Source organism: Lepisma saccharinum, chromosome 10, assembly GCF_977018435.1.
Source record: "Lepisma saccharinum chromosome 10, izLepSacc3.1, whole genome shotgun sequence".
In the NCBI taxonomy this organism is placed as follows: Eukaryota; Metazoa; Arthropoda; class Insecta; order Zygentoma; family Lepismatidae; genus Lepisma; species Lepisma saccharinum.
Window position 1 is genome coordinate 13,597,608 of NC_139238.1, and position 27,822 is coordinate 13,625,429.

General features: G+C 39.7%; 2 protein-coding genes across 2 annotated transcripts in view; one reads left to right on the forward strand and one right to left on the reverse strand.

The window, feature by feature from the left end:
• Positions 1-27,822, forward strand: part of LOC145994472 (dynein axonemal heavy chain 1-like) — a 1,132,367-nt gene that overhangs the window by 435,950 nt on the left and 668,595 nt on the right. The window lies entirely within an intron of this gene.
• Positions 1-27,822, reverse strand: part of LOC145994445 (uncharacterized) — a 113,918-nt gene that overhangs the window by 84,693 nt on the left and 1,403 nt on the right. The gene's annotated exons all lie outside the window — the stretch shown is intronic.

The following is a 27,822-nucleotide window of genomic DNA, read 5'->3' on the forward strand; positions in this document are numbered from 1 at the left end:
ACATTTTTATTTGATGCAGAGTCTGAAGAAGACCTTGCTAGAAGGTCGAAACGTTACGTTTAGTTTGTTTTATAATAAAACTGCCTTGGTCAAAATATTTAGTTTTTCATACCCGGTGGAAGCACTTTAAACTGTAGGTCAAGTCCCGATTAGCCTTTCTGTGCATAATATGGACATAAAAACAAACTCAATCAATCGTAAAAGAAATTGTTATTACATCCGGAAGCTGTTACCTATTTTGACTCGTTTTTGGAACTGCTACAGCAATTTTAAGAAACAAATATTGCCTCTTTATCAAGAGCTTTCTCAATTTAGTTTCTCCTTTCTACATTCCTGTTGTCCCCTATATTTGTTCTGCCATCGGTATTGTTATACTCTGTCCCAACTTACTCTGAAGCAAGGCCGCGCATAGCGTCAGAGAAGGGGAGGAAATTGAGTGGGCAGAGCGAAGCAGTACATGCCGCTGGAAAGGCTGGTAACTGCTGTCACTTTCCTCCCCTCCAGGCAATTAAGTTCCCTCTCGTGTGTTAATTCGTGGAGCTGTCTCGCGTCACTACTTGCGCAGAGACTTGTTTTCGTTCGCCTGCTCCAGAGATAGATGGGACAGGGTATAGACAGCCTACACCATATAAAGCATGACACTGCAGTTGTTACTTGATGTTCATTATTAAGATATTTCATCATGGTTTTTCTTATATTGTTGTTTTCTTATCTGTTTGAAGGACTGATTACAAGCTGGTTTTCAATTGTTATCTCACGTCGATTTTCTTCATATTTAGGCTAATCGGTGAATGAGGATTAGACAAAATTTATGAATTGGCATATGCATGTTGAGACCGAAAATTGAACCCAGAACCTTTCGTGACGAGATCGTGAGTCGACCAATTAACGTGATAAGCCAGTTAAGTGCCGGCTGTCAGGGTTTAACGAAAGACTAGTTACCACATGTGCGAAAAGTTGCTGCACAATGCCTATAGGTGAGTTTCATGTGACGTCAGGATTCGCACCGCCGCCATGTTCGCGGCCAAGTTGTTTGTCGTCTGCAAGGAAATACCCACCACGTAGCGTTCGTTACACCTGCGCCAACTGTACGTTTGTTAGTACTGTGTAAAATGTGGGTAACATTGCATAAGATTAATGACAGTATCGTGCCATCTGGAAATAGCGGTAATTTTTTATATGTTCAAACTCTTTGCGCAGTCGACGAGAAAGTTAAGGAGAAAAAGCGAAGTTTTGCGGTGTAGATCGATATGAACTGGACAATATCGAAATGAAAAGGAGCCTAAACCTTTGGCCAACTGTAGTTCACATGTGTTTATTTACTTGACCCAGCAACCTGGAAAAAATTTGTTTTCGTATTTATTAGTGGTTCGGATTCTGCTTGAAATATTTACATCCAGTACAGATTAACTGTAAATTCCAATTTAAAATGTTGAGGTGTTCGAAAACAGTAGTTTCACTATTTGCTTTAACAATTTGGGTTATACCGGCCTCCGTGGCAGAGTGGTTAACACAGCGCGATACAATGCCAGGAAATCCCGGGTTTGAATGTGAGTTTCGCTTTATCAGTTTCAACATATAATCACTCAGCCTCGTCTTCACGCTTAGCCAAGACTGGCATAAAAGCAAAGTAAAATAAACCAAATCAATCATTCAATTTAGGATATTTTGATAGGAGAGTTTTTTCTGACAGTACACAAAGCCTACTACCGGCACCTTTTCTCATGGATCGAATAACAATTAATAACAGTTTGTGTTAACGAAGGAAATTTAATAAATAATCCAGTACAAACGTACAATTATCAAGATCAATTAAAGTTTGATAATATCATTTTTATCGTCAAACTTATCGGAAATATCAGCACTTTCTACCAAAAAACAAGGAAACACTATTGCAAGTATGATTAAACACACCAGTTCGATCCATTTGTACTAAACGTCACAGAGAAAGGTGGCATATGAAGTTAGCTGAGAGGAAATGTTCACTGCACACTCTGTAATATTCGCTTTGTTCATTAATGTTGCCACGATTTACTTCCGCCAACCAGACGACGCGGTATCTTCTGATCATCAATTATTGAGCCCCGGCCCGTGATGCGCACCTTCTGTTCTTTCTCGGAAAATTCGAGGAAGTAGGTGAGAAACTGCTCAGTACCATCGTAAACAAGGTTGAAATCTCCCGCCCGCTCGCTTGAATTCCGTATGTTTACAAGAACCGGCCTCAATCATGGCTGCTTGATCCCACAATGCAACAGTATGTGACGTAGGTGAAACACACCTATTCACACGAGGAGAAAGAATATCCTTCACCATATGCGACCCGCCCGAGGGTTCTGTATGTTGGGTTGCCTGCCTTTAAGGAACCAGCGATACAGGTTACAAGTGCGTTGTGATAGAAGCTGAAATTATTATTTGTCACCGGTTTGATTGGTTGTTGGACTTTAAGCTATCATGGATGTGTCAGCACTTAGGCTACATGCACCCATCATGTTTGTACGGCAAAGGAACATTTGACAGGACTCGCGAATTAAAATGAATTTGTATGCTCCCAAATGTGAACTTCACTTCATCGTAATACACCCTGGACTGCATTTAACAGACTAACGCTAACGAGGCTCTGGCGTGTTGGCTCACTGCGAGCATAATCCTCTACGGAACTTGTGTGTGTGTGATATGTCATCATCAATTTCATCTTATCGCTATTCATCCCCATCGTAGCGATTAGCCCATAGTGGAGTAAAGGCGAATTATAATAAGCCAAATTGATCGATCAATCAAAAGCACCTCCCCATTTTCCGACAATACAAAATACAGCAAACATTACTGTTAATTTCCGTGCTTCTTTGATCCCACAAAACCCAATTAGCAAAATTATCGAGTGAATGTTCCGGCGCTAGTTTTCGCAGATTTTTGACGCTCCACTCTGTGACTGCTATTTATAGCATGCGTCAGTAATGAAAGGATCACTCATCTCATGGCGCATGGGAAAGTTAATTTAGATCGGGAGCAAGATCATTCCGTTGACCTTCACATATTTTCCAAGAAAGAACTGATTGACGGAAATAGCCTCCGGCCACACTGTTCAGTGTTTGATGATTTTAATCTAGGAAGTTTAGAAAACATATCTGAAGTGGAGGCGAATTCGTGCTCGTCACATGTCTCCCTCTGGTGCAGTCACTGACCCATGGGTCTGGAGAACAACGTGAAAAAAGTATGTATCGAAGTGAAAGAAAATAAATTCATTTAGCATCTCATGAATGATTAATTGATTCATTTGGTTTATTCTACTTCGGTTTTTTGACATTTTTGTCCAATTGACAAGATGAGGATGTGTGCTGAAATAATGATTTTGATGAAAGAACACTCGCAAAGAACACACACGCCCAGGCCGGTATTCGAACCCGGGACCCCTGTGCTAACCAGTTCTCCACTAAGGTTTGCGCATTTCGTCAATGAAACTGTCGTGTGTTTCTTGTGAAATTTTTCACCAGCCTTTCAGTACAGAGGAAAAACTGAATTGTTTGAACTAAAACACTTTTGGTTAACTATTTTTGGTAAACGTAAACAAACAAATATCCCTTACTAATCTTAACTAAATTATTTAGTAACTAAAGATGTGCACATCTTATTAATGAACATTTGGTACTGGTAAACAATAGTTTGTTTGTCGCATATACGTAGCTTTTACTACCACTTGGCTTAATCGCGACGATAAGATTGAGTGTCGAGGTTTTGCAATGGATGGGACAAACACAATGATACTTTACTCGAGATCGTAACTTGAGAAGTGCATCCCCGATGGCGTACTGTTAACGTTATCGGCTTGCGATCAAGAGCTCCCGGGTTCGATATCCGATGGACGCACATACTGGTTTGTATTCCACTTCAAACTCTAGGTCCATTCCCAGTTAGCCCATTTACGTATAAATTGGCATAGACGTAACGTTGTCGTCTTGTATTGATAAGATCCCGTGTTCGATATCCGGTGCAGGCACGCCTCCCCGGTTACGTAGTGGTGGTAACGTCATCACATTCTAATGACGTTATCTCGGGTTGGATACTCGGTGGAGGTACATAGTTGATCGGTTCCCACTTTGAACTGCAGGTTCAATTCGATTAGCCCACCTGTGATTAAAGTGGACTAAAAGCAACTCAACAGGGTGAGGGCACATAATGGATCTTATCCTACTTTAAACCGTAAGTCCAGTCCCGATTAGCCTGCCTATCTTGGTGACGGAGTGGTTAGCACAGAACGCAACGACACCAGGGGTCTCGGGTTCGAATACCGGTCTAGGCATGGGTGTTCTTTGAAAGTGTCCCTTCATCAATGTCATCATATCACTCATCCTCATCTTCGCTATTATCCAAAAGTGGCAGAAATCCGAAGTAAAATAAAGCAAATCAATCAAAACCCGATTAGCTTAGCTGTACATAAAGTTGACTTAAACCTTAAACGATTTGGACCTAGAATAAATTCCCAGAAAGTAATGCCTTATACATTTAGCTCACGAAATCTGCTTTCTATGTAGGTATTTGCGTGTGAATATGTATGTGTTTGTGTGTGTCCATATAGAAACTGTAGTGCTTTTATTTTTAATTTTAGTTTTCAGTTACAATTTTCATTGTGTTAGTAAAAGTTATTAGCAATGTAATTAATGGTTAATTGACGGCTTGACTGCTCGTATTTAAACTGTATTGCTTTCATATTATGTTCAATCTAGTTTCAATACTTTATTTTTCTTTTATTACTTTATTTTTCATTTATCTTCTTTTCATTTTTTAATTGTATAGAATTAACTGTAAAGAAAACAATTGACGCCTGTAATTAATGGTTAATTGGAAGAGAAGGCATGTAAAAAAAGTTGTTAATAAATAAATAAATAAATAAATTGCCAATGGCAAGGAAACAATACTTAAAATTGAATTCCTCCGACCAAAATCGCAGCTGAGCGCGGCTTTTCGTTGATTTTCCATGTCATTTTATTACCTAAGTGCGATTTACCTAACAACCGAATTAGACTGCAGAAGAATACTTTGCTTAGTTTCAGGGAGTGCTCCTAGTCCCAGGAGAGCCAAGAAACTAGTCCACATTTTTTGTTGCCACCCTGTATGTTAGTGTTATGGGATGTGAGCAACTGCGTGGATAATATTTTTCTAGAGGAGAGGTTTAAATAACGCCCACTCGCTTAGGATATTGTTTACGCTGCCCGCAGGCTGCTTTTGTGTATTCCCAGTGCCGCAAACAAAAGAGGATTAGTATTAGCCGCGTGCGTTTCATCATAATTCCCCGTCCTGGAGCGCATCGCCATTCATTCATAATGCTGAAACGTGCGCACGACAGCCATGGGCAGCTCGGCTTATCTTAAAGAGCAATGGCTGGTGCTGGGAGGTAAAGTTTGGGTTCCGTGGCATTCTTCCATTTGCGGTACAACATAAAGAAAAATATCCTTGGAACTGTGAGTGGCGAGATTTACGTTACGCAGTATGTTAAGCAAAAAGGTGAAAGCCAGGCCCTATAAGTTGAGATTTGTGCACGATCTGATAGAAGAGGACTGTGTCATGAGGAAGGAATTTTATTAATTAATATGAACCCGATTAAATGGTCATGCCCTTCAGCCTCTCATTCTTTTCTCTGATGACGCCACGTTCCATATTTTGGAAAAAGTGAATAGACACAATTACCGAATTTTGGGGGGGTTGAAAATCCACATGAGTTTCAGGCACATAAGCGGGATAGCCTCAAGGTTAACGTGTGGTGCGCAGTTTTCATGGACCACCTTATTGGTCCATTCTTCTTCGAGAAGGACACGATGAACGGCACCAGATACATGTTACAGACAATCCTTATCCCGGAACTTCAGAGGTTATTATCATTGAGGTCCACTTCCAGCAAGATGGTACCTCTCCACCCCTCCCCCCCAAACACACACTGTGCCCTTGAAGTTCGTGAGATTCTTGATGGTCAATTTGAAAGAGATGAATTGGCCGCAGAGGACCCACACCTTGGTCCGCAATGTCACCAGACCTTACGCCTTGCGATTATTGGCTGTGGAAACATGTCAAGACCCAGGTGTGTGCGCAGAAACCAACAGATCTTGACGAACTGAAGTTCAAGATACGTGATGTGATTCATAACATTCCGGACCAGCACCATCAGAATGCAATTATGGATTCAAACGAAGATTACAAGAGTGTTTGGACGTGAATGGTGCCCAGCTGGAGATTTGGCGATGAACCAAACCACATCAAACATTAATTTTGAAGTTTACTCTGTGTAACAAACAATATTTCGTTGTAATATACCTATTACTTTAAAAGTTATTGGTTTCTAGAATCCTGCAGAACTTTTAAAACACACTGTACACGGTAATTGTGTCAAATAGAAGCTGTTTTGAATTACAAAAAACAAGAGGGAAAGAAAGATGATTTGGCCTAAGGTGCGGATTTCATCCAATTACCACCCATTCTTTTGGTCGCGATTTGTGGGGGTTTAAGGGTTGATCCTTTTGCAAGACATGCAACTGCCAACTTCCCTTCTACGTAGTACACCCTGGACTGTATTCTGCAGAATAACGGAGCACTGGCGTCTGGACTCACAGCCAGTATACTAAACCCCTATTGGACTTATGTTGTGTGATGTGAATGTTCCTTCATTCATGTCACCATTCATCCTCACCTTTGCGATTAGCCAAAAGTGACAGAAAAGCAACGTAGAAGTAATAAACATACATGAGATTGGAAAGCGTTCAAGTAGCTCTTCTTTAACCCTACCTCCGCTGCAACCCAATTCCTGACAGGTAACAAAAGACGGAAGCTAAGGGAGCTCTCAATATTGTACGCGTAGTTGCCAGGGCACTATCGACGCCTGTGCATCGTAGGAGAACTCGCTCATGAAGGAATAATTGTGCGTGTCTACTCGCACATGTTGATGTATGCAAGAGGAGGGCTGGACAAAAGTAACGAGGATGTTCTCCTAGGTTCATGGATGCTAACCGGCGCTGATAGATACGAGTTGTCCTGTGCGTCTGCTCGACTGCGGTAGATGAATGGACGAATCCAAGCTCGAAGAGAGGTGTGGGTAGAATCGTGGGCGAAACTGCGCTGTTGGTTTCCAGAATAGTATTTTGTATTTGTTCGGTTATTGGTCGTTCTTTTTGTATTTGCGATCTGTGAGGACCGTTACAACTCGTAATAAACCCTTTCTTAGTGGAAGAAAAGCTATGTTTTGCTGAAACTGCTTCCCCGAATTGCAGCCGTCACTCCAATTTTAGCAATGGACTCGTCCAACTAGCACTTGCATGGGCGGTTGCGAGTGACTCAGAGCCTGCTTTCCCGTTTGCGTTCCTCTTGCAGACGTCGCCCACGGGAAACAAGCTTCACACTATAAGACCCACCATGGCGTTCCTCGTCCCGTCCCTCCCGTCGAAAATAAAGTCTGCGTATTGGACACAGCCGTCTCTCCCATGGCCACTTGCTGCAAGTGCTGGACGCTCCAATGTGTCGTGTTTGTAATGTCATATTAAGTGTTCGGTACATACGTATTGAATTTGTCGCTTTTGCCTTCCTTAGGCAGACTTCTACATCTCCCCAACTCTTTCTCATCCTTGTTGGGAGATGCCGACAGTGTTTTAACAAATATTTTTAGCTTTTCACGAAGAGCTGTTCTCTTCCACAGTCCGTGAGGAAGTGTCTAGATTATTCGTACTTCTAATGTATTGTGTTTGTCTAGTGCAGGTCCCTGTACAATCTCTCACTTTTACACTTTCTCGAGGGGTTTTTTACACCCTTCCTACATGTATTAACCATTAAGTAAGAATTTTAGATAAGCGAATATTTCCCCGTTTATATTGAAGTTCAAAATGATCATATGTGCCGACGCACCCACCAATTTTAAATCAATCAATCAATCAATATTTTGCCAATGGATTGACTCGTCCAGTCAGGCATGCGCACCTGCGTCGACAGTTGCTGGTAACGCACACAGATACGCTGTGAACATGGTTTAATATTATCTGTACTTCTCCCTGTAATGATACGTTCGCCTTAATGTACTGACTAACGAGGTGCTGGCGCTTGTAGGGTGAGCTTGTGTTCTGCGTCCTGTGTATGTTGGTGATCGTCTCTTCATCTTATCGTCGTCGTTGGAATAAAACTTAATGTGACGTTAAGTAAAACAAACACAGGCAATAACAGTTCACTATTATGTGTAGAGATCCCGAATTGTGTAGACGCCTTGTAATCAAGGGGTCCAGGGTTCGATACCCGGTTTAGGCACATGGTCGTTCGGATCCAATTTAAAACTGTAGGTCCAGTCCCAATTAGCCTTACTGTGCATAAAGTGGACTTAAAACGTCAGCTCAATCATTCAATCAACCATATGGTGTAGGAGTAACGTTGTGGCATTGTCATGAAGGTACCCGCGGTTCTTGCGTTTTGTAAAATATTTCAAAATGACTCAGGTTTGGGTGATTTAAGGCGGGAATTTTCCAGCAATATCCATACATGGATTCGCTCTTGGATTCACCTAGCCTCTCATGCATTGTGTATGTTGGGGAAAATGCTGTCAAAAATGTCCAGATTGTTAATGTGTGCGGTCCTGCCTCCACATTCCCTATGTGACGTCACACGTTGCAATACCCTTTTTCTGGCTTTACATCTTGTAATTGAGAAGGTACAGAATGACAAAACGTTAATTTTGTGCCTGCATCGACTGCTGTCAATTTGCAGGATTCGAGGTGAAAATTGTTCAGCTTGTAGGGAAGCAGGCACGCGACAAGCGACACGAAGATTTCACACCGAAGCGGCAAGCAACAAGCGACACGGCCATCTTTAGTCTAAATTCAAATATTGAAGGAGTGTGCGCGAACAGCAGACCGAAGCTACACGATGCAGTTTGTCGTATCGCTTTGATTAGAAAAGTTACGTTTGTTTCTGAATGTTGATTTCCAAGAGACACGTGTCGCTTCGGTCTGAAAGCTCCCGTGTAGTTTGGCTACTATTGGTCTTGCTTGACAACACTCAACATGTTGCAAATTGAAGGACGAATAACAATGTTTCCCTACGTTGACGCGTTCCAAATTCTATTAATAGATACATATTGCTGTGAAACTTTTATAACTGCACTTTCAGTTACAATCAAACTTTAGAATACCCACTTGTCGCGGTGGTTGCGTGGAAGAGAGATTAATTCGCCTCAGATTTTACCCTCTTATATTACATCATCTCAATGGAAAAGTATCAGAGATCTCTCTATTCGCAAGCAGAGCAGACCCTAGTGGCGACCTACTTTCTCGAACACTATGTCGTTCACACATACAGGAAGAGCGAGCGGAAGATAAGCGATCCGCCTGGCCCCTTAAGTGCTGCGCGTGTGTTTTCGCCCTGGAGTGAGTGATCCATTTATGGAGAGAGGTACTTGAAAGAGAGAAAAGGTTTCAGCGTTTCTCGCGCGCTACTTTTTCTCCGAAGATACATCAACTCTCCGCTCCGACCGTCCACGAACACCAACTTTCGTTGAAATAAATAAGACGGAGGCATTTGGGCTTGAACTTGGAAGTTTAAGCGGTTGATTCATTCGTAAACTTAACTACTGCCAACGTAAAGAGCTTTAATATTAAAGTTACGCAAAAGTGAAGCATCCGAAGGTGTTTCTTTCGAAATTCTAACCCATTTTCATATGTCGCATGCCCACCTTTCGCTTTACGCGACTGAAGTTGAGTTGAAGATGGCGGACTTCACGATAGCCGCCATATTGGCCACATACTAGAGTGAATTTCGACCGGGCGTCAAATAGTTTGCACGGACATCGCTAGATAGCGTACGGAATTGAGAGCTTCTTCGCTCGAGTGAATAACGCTCGAACAGTGAAAACGAGCGGTACTCGCTCGACGCCCTGTAGCACACGTGTAACCGTAATTTGTCTCTGGTAGTGGGGCCTCAAATATGGATCTTGCAATTGAAACTTAAGTGAACATAGTCATTATCTTCATGGTAAAATGTAGTTTAGTCTATCTTGCTAATACAATGTTGTATGAAAATGAAATAGATCATTGTGGGCTGAAACTACCAAAGGGGATATTTTACATTTATGTGTCTACCATTATTATTGTCACATTAAAATGATCAACCCCGGTCGATAGCTAAGGAGTGCTTCAATTTTTGTTTTTTTTCTTTGCTCGTGACGTATCGTGGGAACCAATCTTCAAATCTCGCATATGAGAAGTGTGTAATGCTCTGCTTAAACGAAGATTCATAAATGTAAAAGTTTGTTCTGTGTTCATTGTTCGTAACGAACGTGTAATCGATGTTGAAATATGACAAATTTTCCTTCGCATGATTAATTTGCTTGATATTTGATACCGAAAATTGTGAATATTTGTAGTGATGCATTTTGTGGGAACGTGTCGTATTTCACAGCAGGTATGGATTAATCAACCACAGACAGAAGAAAAATGCACAATGCCTGATCTGTCGTGCACTCTATTTCATAAAAAATCCACACTTTTGTTGTTTCTAACACCAGACAATTATCTGATACGAAATGTAGGACCACGCTCTTGCATTGAAGCATGCATTTCTACATGTATGTGAACCTATCAACAAGATGTGAAAAAACAGTGTTGCAATATGCATATATAAAGAACCACGAACGCAAATACTCGAAACAACTGTGAGGAACAGACAAATAGAAAAGAGTTTATGCACATACCTAATGCTAATATAAAGTAGTAATATTTTTACCAGACCTGCTACATTTTTACAGATTCAGAATGGAATTAATGTTGCTGTATTATAAATATACTGACAAATGGATTATATAGCGTGAATGACAGACGTTCAAAGTCATTTGAAAAATAAAAATGTTCCTCTTTTGGGTCGGGTGATTGTGTTATTTCCTGTCTGATCTGTTACTCAAATCTTTGAAGATTTATATTTTTTTAACATTAGATTTCAATGTATTCTTAGGTCTTGAAGATGGAAATGTTAGTTAATTAAATAACTTAGAGCTTGTACAAAACGAAATTTCTTATTTAGGCATAATATTATTTGTTCATCTATTACATTGAAGCAGTTGTGCATTCAAGAGGTATTAAAACTATCCTGACATTTATTGGACGTGACTTGCTCGGAAGTTAATATACAGTAGTTGATTTTAAGACGTTAATCCAAATGGATGTATTGTATTCGAATGAAAAGTTTCGGTGGCTTAGATATTTTATTACTTTGAATCAAGGTGTTGTGAATTCGATTCAGTGTTTCATATCCAAATTTAAACTGTAGGTCGAATATCGAATATAAAGACGAACTTAAAAGGGGAAGAAGGTTATTCAAAATTACGTACAACTGGGAAGTGAATAGGTTTATCTAAAATGTATTTCATACACTATGATCTTGTTAACAATTTGCGAATAGACTCATCATACATAACACAAAGAAAACACTTCCATTACTGATACAGTAAACTCTCGTTAACACGAATCCCAAGGGACCGAAAAGTCAAGAGTTGGTGTTAAAAAAATTTTGGTTAAATACGTATAAGCTCATTGTTGACGCGATGGTCGCGATTGTCGAGCAATTGAACTCAAAGTTTTAATCTTGATGTTACTCGTACTGGCTATGTTTTAAAGAATAGAAAAACACATTTGAACACATTGTTGATCTGAATCTGTTGGTTACAATACTGTATAAGTTGATTGTTGACAAGATGATAGAGACTGTTTAGCTATTTCTTACATACCAAGCAGAGGAACAACAGGAAAAAATTATGAAAAACTTTGAAAGTTCGTGTTAAATGAGATCTAATGACGTAACGGACTAAAAAATGGTAATTCGTGGTAACCGAAATTCGCGTTAACCGATAAAACTTTCTATAAAATATAATACATCCCTGCCGGGACCAATATTTTGTTCATGTTAACCGAGTGTTCGTCTTCAGCGAGTTTGTGTTAACGAGGGTTTACTGTATATTTTATTTTTCAGATATTTCTATGATCCTACACAATATAATAAAGGAAACGCCAATTGTGAATGTCGACATGAACGACATGTGCCATTAAGGTTTGGCTGCGCCTTTGGCCTCCACCAACTAAGCAATCCTTGAAATTTCTTTACTTTCGAAGACTTAAAAAATTCTGTAAAAAAATAAATCTGCTTAGAATTCCATCTAGAACGTTCAGGCGAATCTTCGTGTGGTTTGATTTCCCTGGTGGCGTAGAAGCTTACATAGCCACGAAACTATTGGAAATATGTAGACAACAACAAAAGTAAACCACACGAGGACTCACGTGAATGCTCTGGAAGGAATTCCAAGCAAATATAATTTCTCAGATTTTCGGATATCATAGCCCTTTACAAAATAAAGGAATCTTCGAAAACGGCTTTGTTGGCGTCGGCAAATTGTCCAGCTTAGTCTTAAGTACTTCTCTAAATTCTCACCCATTTTTCCATAACTTAGTTATGAACTTTGTCAAAAGGTGTCCGAAAGAAAAACCTATACTTACACCTATATAGGCCTATGGAGATTTTGTTGGAATTGGAGATTGTGAGGAGATGAGAGTAATCTCTTTTTTAACTCGGCCCCGTCTCGAATTTTGAGAGGAGTTGCTTCTTTTAAAACTTGAGACGACAATGAGTCCAAACATTTCGACACTTATTGAGACGAGATCGACGAGAGCCACTCTCTCTTTCTCTAAGAAAATCTAAGGATTAATAATTCAAATAATTAATATCCCTAATTCGTAGCTACATGAAGTCAATACTGTTCACATTTCCTGCAAACACACGTTTACGGACATAACGGAAGAGAAAGCGTTAGGTATACAAGTCTTATTTAAAGAAGGTGATTATTGACCCTGCATTAGATTGTAAAATCATCTTAAGTGCTAGAACCTTTAGATTCCGCCATTGGTGTACTCGGAGGGGAAATTTTGAGAAAATCAAAATTGTTACGTGAAAGCAGTAAATAATTCGGATAAACCAAAGTGAAAATTGCGAACTCCTTTTAAAATGACACCAGATAACCATTCTTGTCTTTGAAGAACTCTTAAAATGAAACCCTGTTCCCTAAAATCACACCTTTATAATTCCAACCCATCGAAAAAATCCTGCGTATGCTTGTAGATTCCGCATGTAGTCTTCTGCATTGAAATATAAACCACACACATTTTGTATGTTTTACGACATAAAGATGTCGTATATTGACATCTTTACGCTTGCACGAACGAATCCTCTGGTCACAAAGCGACGAATCCTTTGGAAAATAGCCTGTCCCCGTGGCAGAGTGGTTACCAAATCTTCGCAAAGTAGCCAAAAGTGGCACAAAAAGCTAAGTAAAATAAAGCAAATCAATCAATCAATCAAACCTTTGGAATATAATTGTAAGAAATGTTTCTATCTTTGAACATACGACTGTAAGCAACAGCAGAAGCTAGTAGTATTATAACTTGACCATTTTCATACTAACAAAACAGCTTAGTTTATTTATAAGCACAATACAACTTTTCCCGTGTGTAAAAACTGGTTATGAATTGTTGATATGGAATACTTCTTGAATGCTGAAGAAGTCACATCAAATTTCATAATATAATCTGGCTACAGGTAAATCACAATTTTGAAAGTCTTATACGTATATTCAGAGAAAACAATTAAGCGCTCTTTTATAATACAACAGAAATAACTAAAAACATCAGTAATGTATTTTTCCGCAGTTGAAAAATTGACTTCTAAGGCCATTGCTTTTTAGAAATGAGGTATTACAATTGTAATTTCACAATTACTTAATATTATATATTTTTTTCAAGATTCAATAACTAATCATGTTACAAATTATTCATAAATTATCACGTAATTATTTCTACCAGTTTTCACTAAAATATACATATATTTATTTTTTTCGAATTAAGTAAATCATACGATGTCATACATGTCAATATCATGTTACGCGATACAATTAAAGTGACTGAGATAATGAGAATCAGCAAAATACAAATATGAAAAGAAAAGGTTTCCGCTACCGGATTCGAACTTACAACCTTAAGATTATAAAGCAAAAACGATACCACTGGGATAATTTTCAACAACAAGACATGCGTGTTATAAATGATACATATATTTTCTATTGTTTTTAGGTTTGAACTAGGAATCGAAATACACTGATTTAACAACTTACATTTGATTTCAATAACGAAACTTGCCTTTGCACGTTATTTTGTTTAATGTGTGATACTAATTGTGTAAAACTACTGCTCGAAACATTAATTCAGAACATCTATAATGCTGAAGCGTGGCCTCGGATTGCACATTAGATAGCATGCATATCTATCTGAAAATAAGCAATTTCAAACCCCTTAAAGTGAAAACCTCTAAATATTTTTAGTAATTACGAACCATAAATGAACTGTCACATCAAGATACTGTGCTGCATTTCCAGTTTTCACTTTGTGCTCTTTCTTGATATGTGGATAATGCAACACTTCTACGTGTTATTTCGGGGGTTAGATTCACTGGATCCCACGATTCGTCATCAGATCGCATGCATGTTGAGTAAACAAGGTTACGCCCCAACCTTATATAATTTTAATAACCTTCAAAACGATATTCAATTCCCTCAGGAATGGGGATTTTATAAGGGAAATGTAGTTCAGTTCATCATTCATCCTCGATGATGTAGTGCACTCGCCCCTCACTGATAGCTTGATGGTAAAGTACCAGAGGTTAAGTATACACACTTTGAAATGGCGAAACACATCCACTCGGATTTTACACTTTCAAGTCTGGATCAACATGGTTGAAAATGGGATGATACCTGTCTATCACTGACGATGAAGACCCTCGCAGAAAGCTCTTAGTGTAAGTTTGTGTTGCTGGTTCGCTCAATCTCTCCCTTTTGCTTTCAGCTCCAAGACCAAAGATAAAAGACCCCTCACCACCCGTCGCTCTCTAACTTATTCCTTCCCTGGTCATTGCACTGCAATACCTGATGATCAGCACCTTAACTGCCAATAATCCAGGAAGGTTTAACTACTGACATAACATTCCTTGAATGCCTGAGAGAGCAACGGCTGGTGATTGAGTTTATGAATTCTGGCTTGATACAATTCTCTATTTAGAGGAGATTCATTCAAATTGTATACGATCGAGGGTGGGAGCTTCGAACGAGTACGAGCGAGCGACAGCAGTCCCATTCAGTACTCCTGGTCCCATATCCGGTTTCACGCCTTCCCTGTATCATGTGATTCATGTTTCCTCATCAAAGTGGGTGTTTCATACTGATGGAGCACTTTGTATTCTTACAGGTCTTGGTGATTCGTCGCGAACATCAGAACTATCGTGGAGATTTAGTTTTTACTTCATTTGATTAGACTTGTGGCTGTGAACACTCTCTTTCTTCAAAGGCTCTTTCCTCTTCTTTTCTCCCATCTATTCCGTATTTCTTTCAACTTTTCCTCCTTCTATCTCATTTGTTTCCTCTACTTATCTCTCTTTTCTTCACCCCAATCTTTCTCTCCCCTTTTCTGCCCCTCTTTCTCCCCTCTCTTCTTTTCTCCATCTCCGTATTTCCTCCGTCTCCCTTCTCCTTATTTCTCTTCCCCCTTTTCCTCCTCTTTCTCCCTCTCTCTTTTGTATTTCACTCCTCTATTCTCTTCCTGCCCCTCTCCTTTTCCCTCTTTCCTGCACCGTTTTCCCTTCTCTTTCCCTATTCTTATTTCTCGCTCTCTTGTCTTCCATTCTCCCTCTGTCTTCTCTGTTTGTGTGGAGAGTTGGTGAGTGTATCTGTACGTCACTAGAGCTTCTGGTTATATGCTACTTACTCAACAATCAACATTCCAAATCCTTTCTATTTAATGCCAGCCCCCGTGGTGGAGTGGTTAGCACATCGCGCCACGACGCCAGGGGACTCGGGTTTGAATCCTGGCATGAGCATGTATGTTTTTGACTGTCCATCAATTTAATCATGTCATCACTCATCCCCTTCTACGCAAATTAGCCAAAAGTGGCAAGAGAAGCGAAGTAAAATAAAGCAAATCAATCCTTTCTATTTAAGATATTCTCCAAACTGCAATCTTCATAGCATTATGTTCGTCAACATTGGTATCTATTGTGTAGTTTAATACACGCAGATTGCACGTAAGGTGTCGAGTTGATTTTTAAAAGATATGCACCGCATTATGTAACATTATTTAGTCAGCATCAAAAATGTCATTAGACATTTCACAACGATCTCAATGTATAAAAGACAAAGCACAATGTGTTAGTTTAAACATATTTATGTTTTCAAAGGTGTCTTACAAACTCCACGGTCTACAATCTCAGCGTCACACACAAAGGTATCCATCCATATCAGCCTTGATCTCCCTTTCCATCAAGAAAATATTGAACGGGACATTCTTTGTCAAAGTATCCATTTCTAGGGGTTACCCCCGCAACGGATATCCTTGCACGGGTATGCTAAGCCGTTGTGAAATTCGAGTTAGCTCACTGAACCTCCTTGCTTGATTCCTGAAATACATCCCACTTCTGTTCGTGGCTGTACAAGGTAGAACATAAAGCAGGTAATGATCCAGAGAGCGTGGAAAATATCCCTAAGAAAACAGCTCCTTGCGTTTCTTGTGGAATTTTCTATATAACCTGGTAGCTTGTGTTTCCAGGAATGCAAAGAACAGCTTTGACATCCAATAAATTCCATTTGCGAGTATTGAACGGGTTGTTGTTCCCTCACACCCCCTCCTTCAATCTAAGCAGTGGCTCTGAACCCGAATGGAATGAGGGAACGTTCTTCCTTTGTGCGCCTGGGTGTGCCGCTCCGGAATCCAGAGAATTTCATTCAGGCCGGAGTAAATCAAATGATGGCGTCAGGGAGGGGATGATCTTGGCTTTTGATGTTTGCGTCCTGGAAATATATTTTCCTCAGAGACGCTCCTCCTCTTCTTTCCGCCTAAGGGCTTCAGGTATTCTTGGACACTTTATGCTTTTCCACTTTCCCTACGCTGGAACAAGACTGGCATTTGGGAGGTCGGAGATTAAAATCCTCAGAAGAAACTGATCGAATACTATAATCCTTGAATGGCAATTGAACTCTTTATCGTCTACCAGTTATGAGTTGTCATTTCGATCAGACGTTGATTTTCTATCCTTTCGATAATATAAATCAGCTTTGATCCTGTAGGGAATTATCAAATTCATGTTAGAAATCAGGTGAAGTTTGCCACAAGGATGCGCGGGTGGGTAAAAATACCCCAGGCGATTTTTTAAATATACAGGGTTATCCGTTTGAGATGTCAGAAAGTAAACCTTTATACACAAGAGGTCAATGTACGTATCTGTGAGCAGTTTGTTGTAATATAAGCACAAATAGATGTACGTTTCGAGGGAATGGAGGTTTACAGACTTCAGCCGTGGTATTGTGCAAATTTCGCATACCATACGACATACTGTGTACGTTGTTGTGACGTGACCACCACCTTTGTTACCATGCACATTAGCGCCGCCATGTGGCTGAAGTCTGTAAACCTCCACTCATTCGAAACTTACATCCTTTGTGCTGCTCGGAGATACGTACATTAACATCTTGTATGTAACGGTTTACTATTCTGACATCTCAAACGGAACACCCTGTATTTTTATCATTTGCAATAAGTACTTGAAGCCACTTGACAGAGTTCTTTCTTTGAGTTGGTGTTTTAAGTCAACTTTATACACGGTAAGGCTCGTCGGGAGCACCTACAGTTTAAAGTGGGATCTGAATCACTAAGTGCCTCCAGCCACTTGACAGAGGTGGAGAAGAAGAATGGACTACACTCTGTATTGGGAATCTGTGGAGAAAAGCGGCGTATAACGGAAAGGGAAAAAGCGAGTTGAGGGAGCAAACCAGTGCGCGCTGCTGTAAACGGCTGGTAGCTGCACTCGCTTCACCTCTCGCGAGTTCATTGGGCGAGCCCTCCCGATTGTGCAGAGACTTGGTTCGCTAATTCCAGAGATTCTTGTTCTTACGCATAACTAGCATTAAGTTCGCGTCGGCCCCCGTGGCGGAGTGGTTAGCAGAGCGTGCTACGACGCCAGCGGTCCCGTGTTCGAATCCAGGCTTGGGAATGGATGTTGTTTGTGAGTGTCCAGCAGTTGCATCATATCATTCATCCTCATCTTCGCGATGTGGCCTTTCCGATGGCGTAGTGCTAACGTCGTCGCCTTGTAATCAAGGGATCCCGGATTCTATACCCGTACAGGCTCATTGGATCCCACTTTAAACTGTAGGTCAAGTCCAGATTAGCCTATCTGTGCATAAAGTGGGCTTAAAACTCCAAATCAATCAATCAATCAATAAAATAAAACGAATCAATAAATCAAGCATTAAATTCGCAACGCTACAACTAAAGGCTTTCTTCTAACTTTGCAACGTGCCAAATCACTCATGTGAACGAACCATTATGGTCAGAGAAGATTAGCATTTATGACGGCCTCTTTAATCTGATCACGCTCTGGTTTGAAGGGCATCCAAGCGACGTAGCAACAAGCCATCCTGAGAGCGATTTCGAGCGGTGAACGTCTCCCCTTGTGTGTCTTGGGAAAAATTCTACAAGGCACTTGCGGCTGAGTGACATCGTAAACAGTTTCCTTGCGGCCGATAAACATCCACTGTTTACAAGGAGAAAATTTCCTCCGTGGTCTCGAGTGCATATCTCCGTCAAGTTGATGGTTGAAATTAACGTTAAGAATTTTTGACATGCATTGGTCGACGTAAGTAATCTTTCAGACACGCGTAAGAGAATTCGCGCCAGCTCGCCACCGAAGTTCCCGGGTTCGATTCCTGCCGGACCAAGGGCGTTCTCTATCTCGTCAATTTCATCCAATCATCACTCATCTTCACCGTAGCGATTAGCGTAACGAGCAGAATAAAATGATCCGTTACGTAACAGCCGTGAAGGCCAATGCCTACCTCCCAACTACTTAGACCCTCACGGAAACGGTGCAGGAAGAAAAGCGACGATAATTAACAATAATACAAAATAAATAAAACAAAAATAAATTCGCGCAGTTTCATCTATTCTGCATCCACTGTAAGATCAAAGATAAAGTAAACAAAAAGAAAACTTCTGATAAATAATTCCTATCCTATTTGTTAGTTCTGATCTTACCTTGCACATAAATACGTCGATTGTTTTTATTTGAATTTTTTTAAATTCATCTTCCCTTTTCTGACACTTTTGACTAATTGAGAAGATGAGGATAAGTGATATGATGAACGTGATGAAAGAACACCCATGCCCAAGCCAGGATTTGAACCCGCGGTCCCTGGGCTCGTAGCGCGCTGTGCTAGCCACTCCGCTACGGAGGTCGGCGAGTATCCCTTCATCAATTTCATCACATCACCTTTCATCCTAATCGTCGCGATTAGCCAAAAGTGACAGAAAAGCGACGATAAATATTCAAAACCAAATTAAAGCTTTATTCTATGTCTTTCGAGTTCTGTGTGTATATTGTCTCGAAGAAAACAGGGAGTCTCGGAAACTACACACTGCCTGTGGAGCAAGGTGGCGCGTAATGGTTGAAAAGTGGAGGTAGCGATTAAGCGGAACAAAACAAAGCAAGCAGCTGGTAGCTGCAGCGGCGTTTCCCCCTCCACGCACTCACTTCACCTCTCGTGCGATCATTCGACGAGCTCTCTCGAGCACTGAGGTCTGAAGCAGAAGAATATGCATTTTGTCGTTGAACCCTCATTTCTGTAACTACTGTAAGATTTGTTTGCAACATTTCTTCCGTTTCATCATTGTAGAAGTGAAAATGTTACTGAAGGGAAAAAGAAACAATAAAAGGGGTAACCCGTTGATGAAGCCCCCCTCAACCCGTATACATTCAGGGATTTGCAGTTATATCCTGGTGCCTTTAAACAATAAACCATTACGTCATTTCCTCAGAACTTAGTTTCTCCCATTTACTGGGTACTAATTTATTTCATTTTTTTGTTTTACAATTTACATTTTTCATATCGTTTACACTGGTATTTAAGATTACACTAATTTTTATTTACAGCTGTAAGTGTTCTGGTTGCTCTGGTTTCCAAAACAATCAAGGTTTGCATATTGTAGATTGTTAAGAGATAAATGAGTGAGTAATGTTAATAAGATTAGTATCGAGGTTTACATATGAATATGATATTGAATGTCTGAATCATACTGTTATTATTTTCTATTTCAAGTTGTTATTCGCATCGTGAATTATGTTACGGTTTCAGGCGGGGGGATTGGCCACAACATCTAGCCCCTTTTTTGGCAAGTATATTTTTTTATTGCAACTTGCCAGTTGTGTTGTAAGAGGATTTCTGAAATTGAATCGGAGGTTTTACAGGTTAGCCCCACCGGGCTTGTGAGGAGACTGGACCAAGTTTGATATGAGAAATCATCAGTGTCAATTCAAGACTGCTGTTGCACCTCTCTATTTTCGTCCATCTTTCTTTTCTGTGTAGCTTTTCTTATCTCCATTTTCATTCTCGTTCATTCCCTCTCCCATTCTTTGTTCTATTTTGTGTTTTCATTTGTATATTTCCTTCCTTCTATTCCTTCTCTCCATTCCTTCAATTTGTTTTTCTCTATCCGTTTGTCTTTCGTCTCTAACTTCATTTTCTCTAACTTCATTTTCTCTATTTCTAGCCATTCTTTCTGTTCTCTTACTTCTGGCTTCTATTTTGCTACTTTCTGCCTTCCTTTTTCTAACTCTCATTTTGTCTTCTTACCTTTCTTCTGTCTTCTATTTCTCTATTTTTTGCCTTCCTTCTTTCCTTTCCATAGCTCTATCTTTCTTCAAATCTCTTTCTCTCTGTTTTCTTACTTTCCACCTGTCTCCTATTTCTCTATTTTTCTACCTTCCCTAAATCTTTCTCTTTGTCTCCTTTCTTGTCTTCTGTCATTTATTTCTCCATTATTCTGCATTTCTTCCTTTCCCTAATTCTCTTTCTCTCTTAATGTCTTTCTTCTTTTCCTTTCTATTTTCTCTTCTTCTTTTTCTATTTCCTTGCTTCCCCTACCTCTCTCCCTCGCTCCTTCTTTCTCTGTCTCCCAAATTTTCTGTATTTTCTGCCTTCCTTCCCTTTCCCTCCCTCTTTCTCTCCTCTTATGTCTTCCTTTGATTCTCTCTCTCTCTTCATCTTTCTTTCATTTAATGGTCTTATATGTCCTATTGCATGTATGCAATGCAGCTATTATGCTTGTTGAAAGCACTAGCGCATTGAGCAATTAGTTTCGCTGGTTACCGCTAGATGGCTCAATGGACTTGCTCCATGAAACAGCGTTAATTGAAGTAATTAATAAATAATTGCTCTGGCAGGTTCGGGAGTACTACATAATCTCCACCAAATTGTAGAGATTATAAATAGGGTTCACAGTGTCACTGGTACTTGCATGAATGCAGAAAGTGAATGAACTAGAATGAGGGTTTTTTCTTTACTACGAATTTTTAATTGAATTGAATGGCGAATCAGGTTTTGTTGCTTCATTTTGAGAGAGGCACGACTGAGGTATAGATTGGTCATTCAATGCAAGCTCAAAGGGAATTGATTGCCAGTATTAAGGACATAAGAAGTAACGTACCCTTATTTATTGCCAGAGTCCGTTTGTTTGTGTCAAGTCTCGGCACTTCAGAAGACAGTAGAGCTACAGAAGCTAAATTTATGGGAATGGAAGATGTGCCAAAATAATTGTTCAGTCCAACATAGATTTAATTGAGAGGTCTGTTTATCGGTTCGTATGATGGAACAATTAATATCACGTGGCATGTCTATATCTTGCATACTAATATAGATGCTAATTTGAAACTTATTGTAGTTTAAGATCGTGCAAGCACTACGTTAACGCAGCATACGTTATCTCGATGTAATAAAGTCTCTGTTCATGTATACTGCACAGGTTGAGATTGATGTATTGAATTAGGTTATTTTGCGTCACTTTTCTTCCACTTTTAGATAATCGCAACGATGAAGATGCCGCACCAATGTCGAGAAACATAATGTGCTAGCTAGCTCGTCATGGGGAGGAAGCAGGTTTTGCATTAGGATAAATGCCATCGGTAAAATGTGTACCTATTTATGGCTATTTGTTAGGCCAGTTAGCATAGATATCTGTCAATAAATAAAGTTGTCAGAAATAGAACTTAGGTGAAAATGTCAAAATTTTCATTTTCCTGGTTTTGGTGTGACTATATGATGAAATTGATTGATTGATTTGTTTTATTTGTGCCTCTTGGCTAATTTGCTATCATGGGGATGAGTGATGAAATGATGAAATTGATGAATGGACATTTTCAAACAACCATGCCCGAGCAGGATTCGAACCCGGGACCCCTGGCTGTATGATGAAATTGATGAAGGAATACTTACAAAGAAAACCTATTCTCAGGCCGAGATTCGTGCTCGGAACCCTTAGGAATCCCTGTCTGAGCATGAAGGTGATCTTTGTTTGAATTTAATTGTTGTTTTAAGTCCACTTTATGCACAGATAGGCTAACCGGAACTGGACCTACGGTTTAAAGTTTGATCCGAACCATTACGTGCCGGTATCGAACCCGGAACCTCTTGATTAGAAGACGATGACGTTACCACTACTGATCTTCGTGAGTATCCCTTCATCAATTTCATCATATCACTCACCCTTATCTTCGCGATGAGCCAAATGTGGCAGAAAACGAAGAAAAATAAACCAAATGAATCATTTTGCATTTCCTGTCAGAGCACTGATCGATATTAGCCTTCAAGCAGGCTGCATAAAGGAGACACAATATAACGGAAATTCAGAATTTAAATACAAAACCTTTTCTTCTACGTGGGGTGAAAGAAGTGACCCTTTGCTAAGGGAGGCAACTGTAAATCTCTCCCTTCCACGTAGTACACCCCCAACGTCCTTCTGCAAACTAACGAGACTGGCGTCTGAACTCTCAGCCACGATAATTCTCTGTGGAACTTGCGATGGTGTCCATCTTCGAGATTAGTTCAAAGGTGGCAGAAAAGAGCAGCAAAACAACATTGTCAAGATGGATTGATTTAAATCAAGATTTAAATCAATATAAATAAATAATTTATAGAATAATGTGCAGAAGTATTTTGTAGATATCACAATCAAGGTGAAAGTACATTCATCTCGTAATCATTTAATGGTGTTTTATTTGGCTCTAAGAAAGAAAAATAAAGGAAAAAAATACATGTACTGATGGTGTGAAGCTCATACGAAGGGAAATGTAAACACACATTTCCCTTGATTTAAAATTCAATAATTTTTATAGGCAAAAATAGCACAACAATTTTGTGTAGAAAAATATTCAAAACACTAATTATGTTAAACCATAAATAGTGTCAATACCGTTAAACTGTAAATAAACATGGCAGCTGATAATTTTGAAACTATTTAATTCAATATTTAAGTTACACTTATAGAGCAGATCCAGAATGTTTATTATCACTGAAAGAAAAGTTACTGAAAATTACTATAGTTTCATTAACACACTCTACAACATTTCCATAGTAGGTACAGTATTAGAAACAAAAAATATTTATTTACAAATAATTTTATAATTGCTTTAATCACACTGTTCAAATATTTTACATGGCTATTTACTAGAAAAAGCCTTTCTATATATGTGTGTGTGTGTGTGTGTGTGTGTATGGTGCCAAAGAAACATACCAGCAATTTTGAGCGTTGGATTGGATTGATTTGGTGTTTTAAGTCCACTTTATGCACAGTAAGGCTAATTGGGACTGGACCTACAGCTTAAAGTGGGATCCGAACCACTATGTGCCTCCACCGGGTATCGAACCCGGGATACCTTGATTACAAGGCGAGGACGCTACCACTGCGCCATCGGGGAGGCCCTCAATTTTAAGCGTGTTTTTTTTAAATAAAAAATGATTTAAATAAAACAAATCAATAAAAATCATTATTTTTATCCACCCTGAACATAGTCCAACGAACGCAACCAATTCTCTGAACTTATATTTTGTATCTCGTCGCGCTTAAGTGCTACGAACATTAAGAAAATGAAATCTGCCATGCGTCTATGCAACCATGGATTGAAGTCTCACAATATTGTCACCAATGGATTGGCTGGATTAACAATTACTATAAACAAAATATAACGGTATTGCGGCAGTTATAACGGCGTCGCCTTGTTATCAAGGGGTGCCTGCTGCGGAGTCCCACGTAAAACTGTAGGACCAGTCCCAGTGGACTTAAAACAAATCTCAATACATCAGGCAGATATATGTTTTGACCTCAGAAGATGTCGGATAGCATTTTTTTCTAATATCATTTCAGAATCTCTGTCTCATTTAGATTTTACAGTGCCAGATTTTTGTGTCGACAATACTCGAAGATTCTGGTCTCGTTCGATTCTCGATTTGTACAAGGCCATCTCGGTCTCTGTTACCATCCTCTGTCATTCAAAAGTGGAAAACACTAAAGCACATATACATGTAGCAATCGCCATAATACGTACCTTTGGTAATATTTATTACACGGCCCTAACGTTTAAATTGCAAAATATTTACTCGCCTTTCAAAAGGAATGAAGAGCATACTATGCAACCTTTACGTCAACAACATCAAAGTGAAGTATAGAAGCACAGATATAGAAACGGGAGAAGGGAAGGGGGTATTGGATGTATCCGGCAAAGAATTAATACCCTCTGGCAATACGCATGCACCTTCTTTCAACATCCGCACTCAAAAACTCCAATTTGCACAGCAAAGTTGCAATTACGGACCGAATTCGCATCACTTGAGATCGGAAACATATTGCAGCGCATTTTCAAAGCAGTTTTTAATTGAAGGTCGCAGAAATGTCGTATTTGTTTCAATTGAAAAGTCAAATTGAATGCACTTTTTCGTATCTGCGCGAGACGCAACTGTACAAGGTCATGATTCCAATGTGTGTGTTTTTTTTTTTAAAAAAAAAAAAATGAGGCGAAGTCTGCGTTGGGTTATCACATCTGTAACAAGCAAAATATATGACTCACTGAAATTGACACATGGACGTGTAAGGGTTGACCTGAGAAGTTAACCTCACTTCCACATAGTAACAGCTTTTTGTAGACCAACGAGGCTCTGGCGAGTAGACCCTCGGTTAGGATAATACTCTGTGGGGTCGTGTTTGTGCTGTATTTTTTCTTATTTGTTCAGAGTGATCATTCGCAGCCTCTGCTTTTAATGGGTAATGAGATTTTATCCTCGGAGAGAGTATAGTTTCAGTTCTTGCTAAGGAATCTATTACTCTTATTAGCTTTAAAAATTGAATGAGGTAGTTTTTAACAGGGCCCTGTCCTCAGTTTTGTTGTAGTTAAGGAGCTTATCCTCGTACTGTGTGACGGGTAAAAGTAGCTTTTGTGATAATGCCTCAATAATACAAAAATCAATGAAGCAATAAAAAATATGAATTTTTAAATTCATTATTGAAGTCAAAATTTCCCGAAATTTTCGATCCACTTTTAAAAATGTCAATTTTTAGTCAAAACATTATTATAAAAATTTTGAACATTTACTCTTGAAAATTATTCTGCACAAATCAACATTTTACAGAATATATTAGAAATGTATAGAAGAGTATCTACAGTGGTTATATTACCTTATATTTGGCACGCGCAGGAGATGTACTACGTAGAACTTTCAGTGAAAAATACAGGCTCGAAGAGGACTCCAGCCTGGGTCTCTGGTATACCTTGCCGATACTCTCCCTAGTGTGACAGAAATGCTTTTCTGTTGCTCCGATGGAAATACATACTTTTTAAAATCCAAATTATGTGATGTCCAAACTCTACGCCATTTGCTATTTTATTTCAATTTCCCACGGACACGACTAAAACGTATAATATATCGACGAAAACATAGAACGTTAGCTACAAAAATTGTTAGCATTGAGCAGCAGAAAATTGAAGTACCAATAATAGTTCCTATCGACCTTTATTCTATATGAAGTTACTGCATATTGCAGGCGAAGAATATATGAATGTGGTTTCTTACACACATAATACTTATGAACGTACAAATCCGCCAAACTTTCATAAGACGAACAACTTTTCTTACGATGACTCCACTTTACACACGAATTATACAACTACACGACTCGACACTCTACAAAATTTCATCTGGACAACTTTCCAAATATACACGCCTCTTGCCTTTCAGCATATTGTTGGAAGGAGCTACCACAAGACGCTACCTCGTGTGCTACATACAGCATCTCCAAAGAGGAAGTAACAAAAGCATATCCTCAGTACACAGTGGCGGCGATTAGGAGGGCGAGATGGGCCAGGTGCCCCCTCAGTTTTCGAACCCGCACTATGCTAAACCTTATATACAAAGGGAAATATACTGTCTTTGTCCCCCCAAGTTTTGGCACCTTACGCCCCCCGGTTTTGGAACTCAAACACCGCCACTGTCAGTACATGATGTTATTATATTACTAATCGGTTATTTTGCAAAATAATTATGGTTATTTTTGCGGTTGGTTTTCATTTTATGAAGTATTTATCGTGCTTCTTTTTATTTTTTTAGTTTGAATTATTCCTTCTATTTTGCACAAAATTAAATCAGAGGAAGCAAAAAATCAGGGCTGGCTTCGTAGCTTAATTGATAAGAGACCCTTGTTCGTGTCCGTCTCGAACCTATGCTTTTTACTTAAATTTGTTCACAGTTTTGAATTAGTTTGAAAATGGCTAATCAAGAACCACGCATATTTGCGACAACAATATTAAGAAGATAGATGGCTCTACCCGATAGCGTTATTGCTGAACCTGTTGCCTTGTAAACACAGCTCACTACGACGACAGGATTTCTCGGGTTCGAATCCCATCCTGAGCATGGGCGTTCTTGTGAGTGTCCAACAATTTCATCATCTCGTTGCCCATCCTCATCGTCGCGATTAGTCAAAAGTGACAGAAAAGAAATGCTTAATAAGAAACAAAGAAAGAAAATATTCCGGTTTCGTTTCCCGGTGGGACAGTGTTTTCAGAAGTTCTGACCGCACTTTAAACCGTCGGTCTAGGGGTCCCGGGTTCGATACCCGGTAGAGGCACAAGTGGTTCGGATCCCACTTTAAACTGTAGGCCCAGTCCCGATTAGCCATACTGTGCATAAAGTGGACTTAAAACAACATATCAATCAATCAAATAAACCGTCGGTCTATACCCGATTGGCCCATGTATGTAGGTGTTAACTGAAAACAAACGTTGCCAAAAACGGTTCAGAAAAATTATGTTTTGAAATTATCATTTACTCTAGCGTGAGTGGTGAGAGAGTTGGTGTGGAACGATAGGGGAAATATATCACATGAGTATTAAAGGCGAGAGGCGAATTCCTAGCTAATGTTTACATTGGTCATAACTGTGTTCTCTATCCGCCACCATAGCCGTGCGGTATAAGGCTTCAGGTTTTGGGCTCGGGCAACGGGACGCGCTGTGGTTTGAGTTTCCTGGAGCGAAGCGCAAGAATTTTTCTCGTGAGATTTCGGCCATCATATAGGACCGGTGGTCTCCCACCATCGTGAAGAAATTGGGGAGCTACGAATGAATACCGTAGCCTGGTCATGCGAAACTAAAACGACGACTGATTGCATGATCGCCCACCTCTGCTGACGCATGTGGGAGTGTGGCTGGCAGTCGGTAAATAGTCATTGGTCCTCAAATAATGTCTCCCACGGGTTATTTGATTACATTCATAGGAGAAGATACAAAAGATCCTTCATATCATATAAATTATTGCTACTTGTTATCATATCATTAAGGATGGCAACACTGTCGGCTGCCCTTGATGATAAGCATACACCGTTATGTCAAACAAAGCCTCAATGAGGA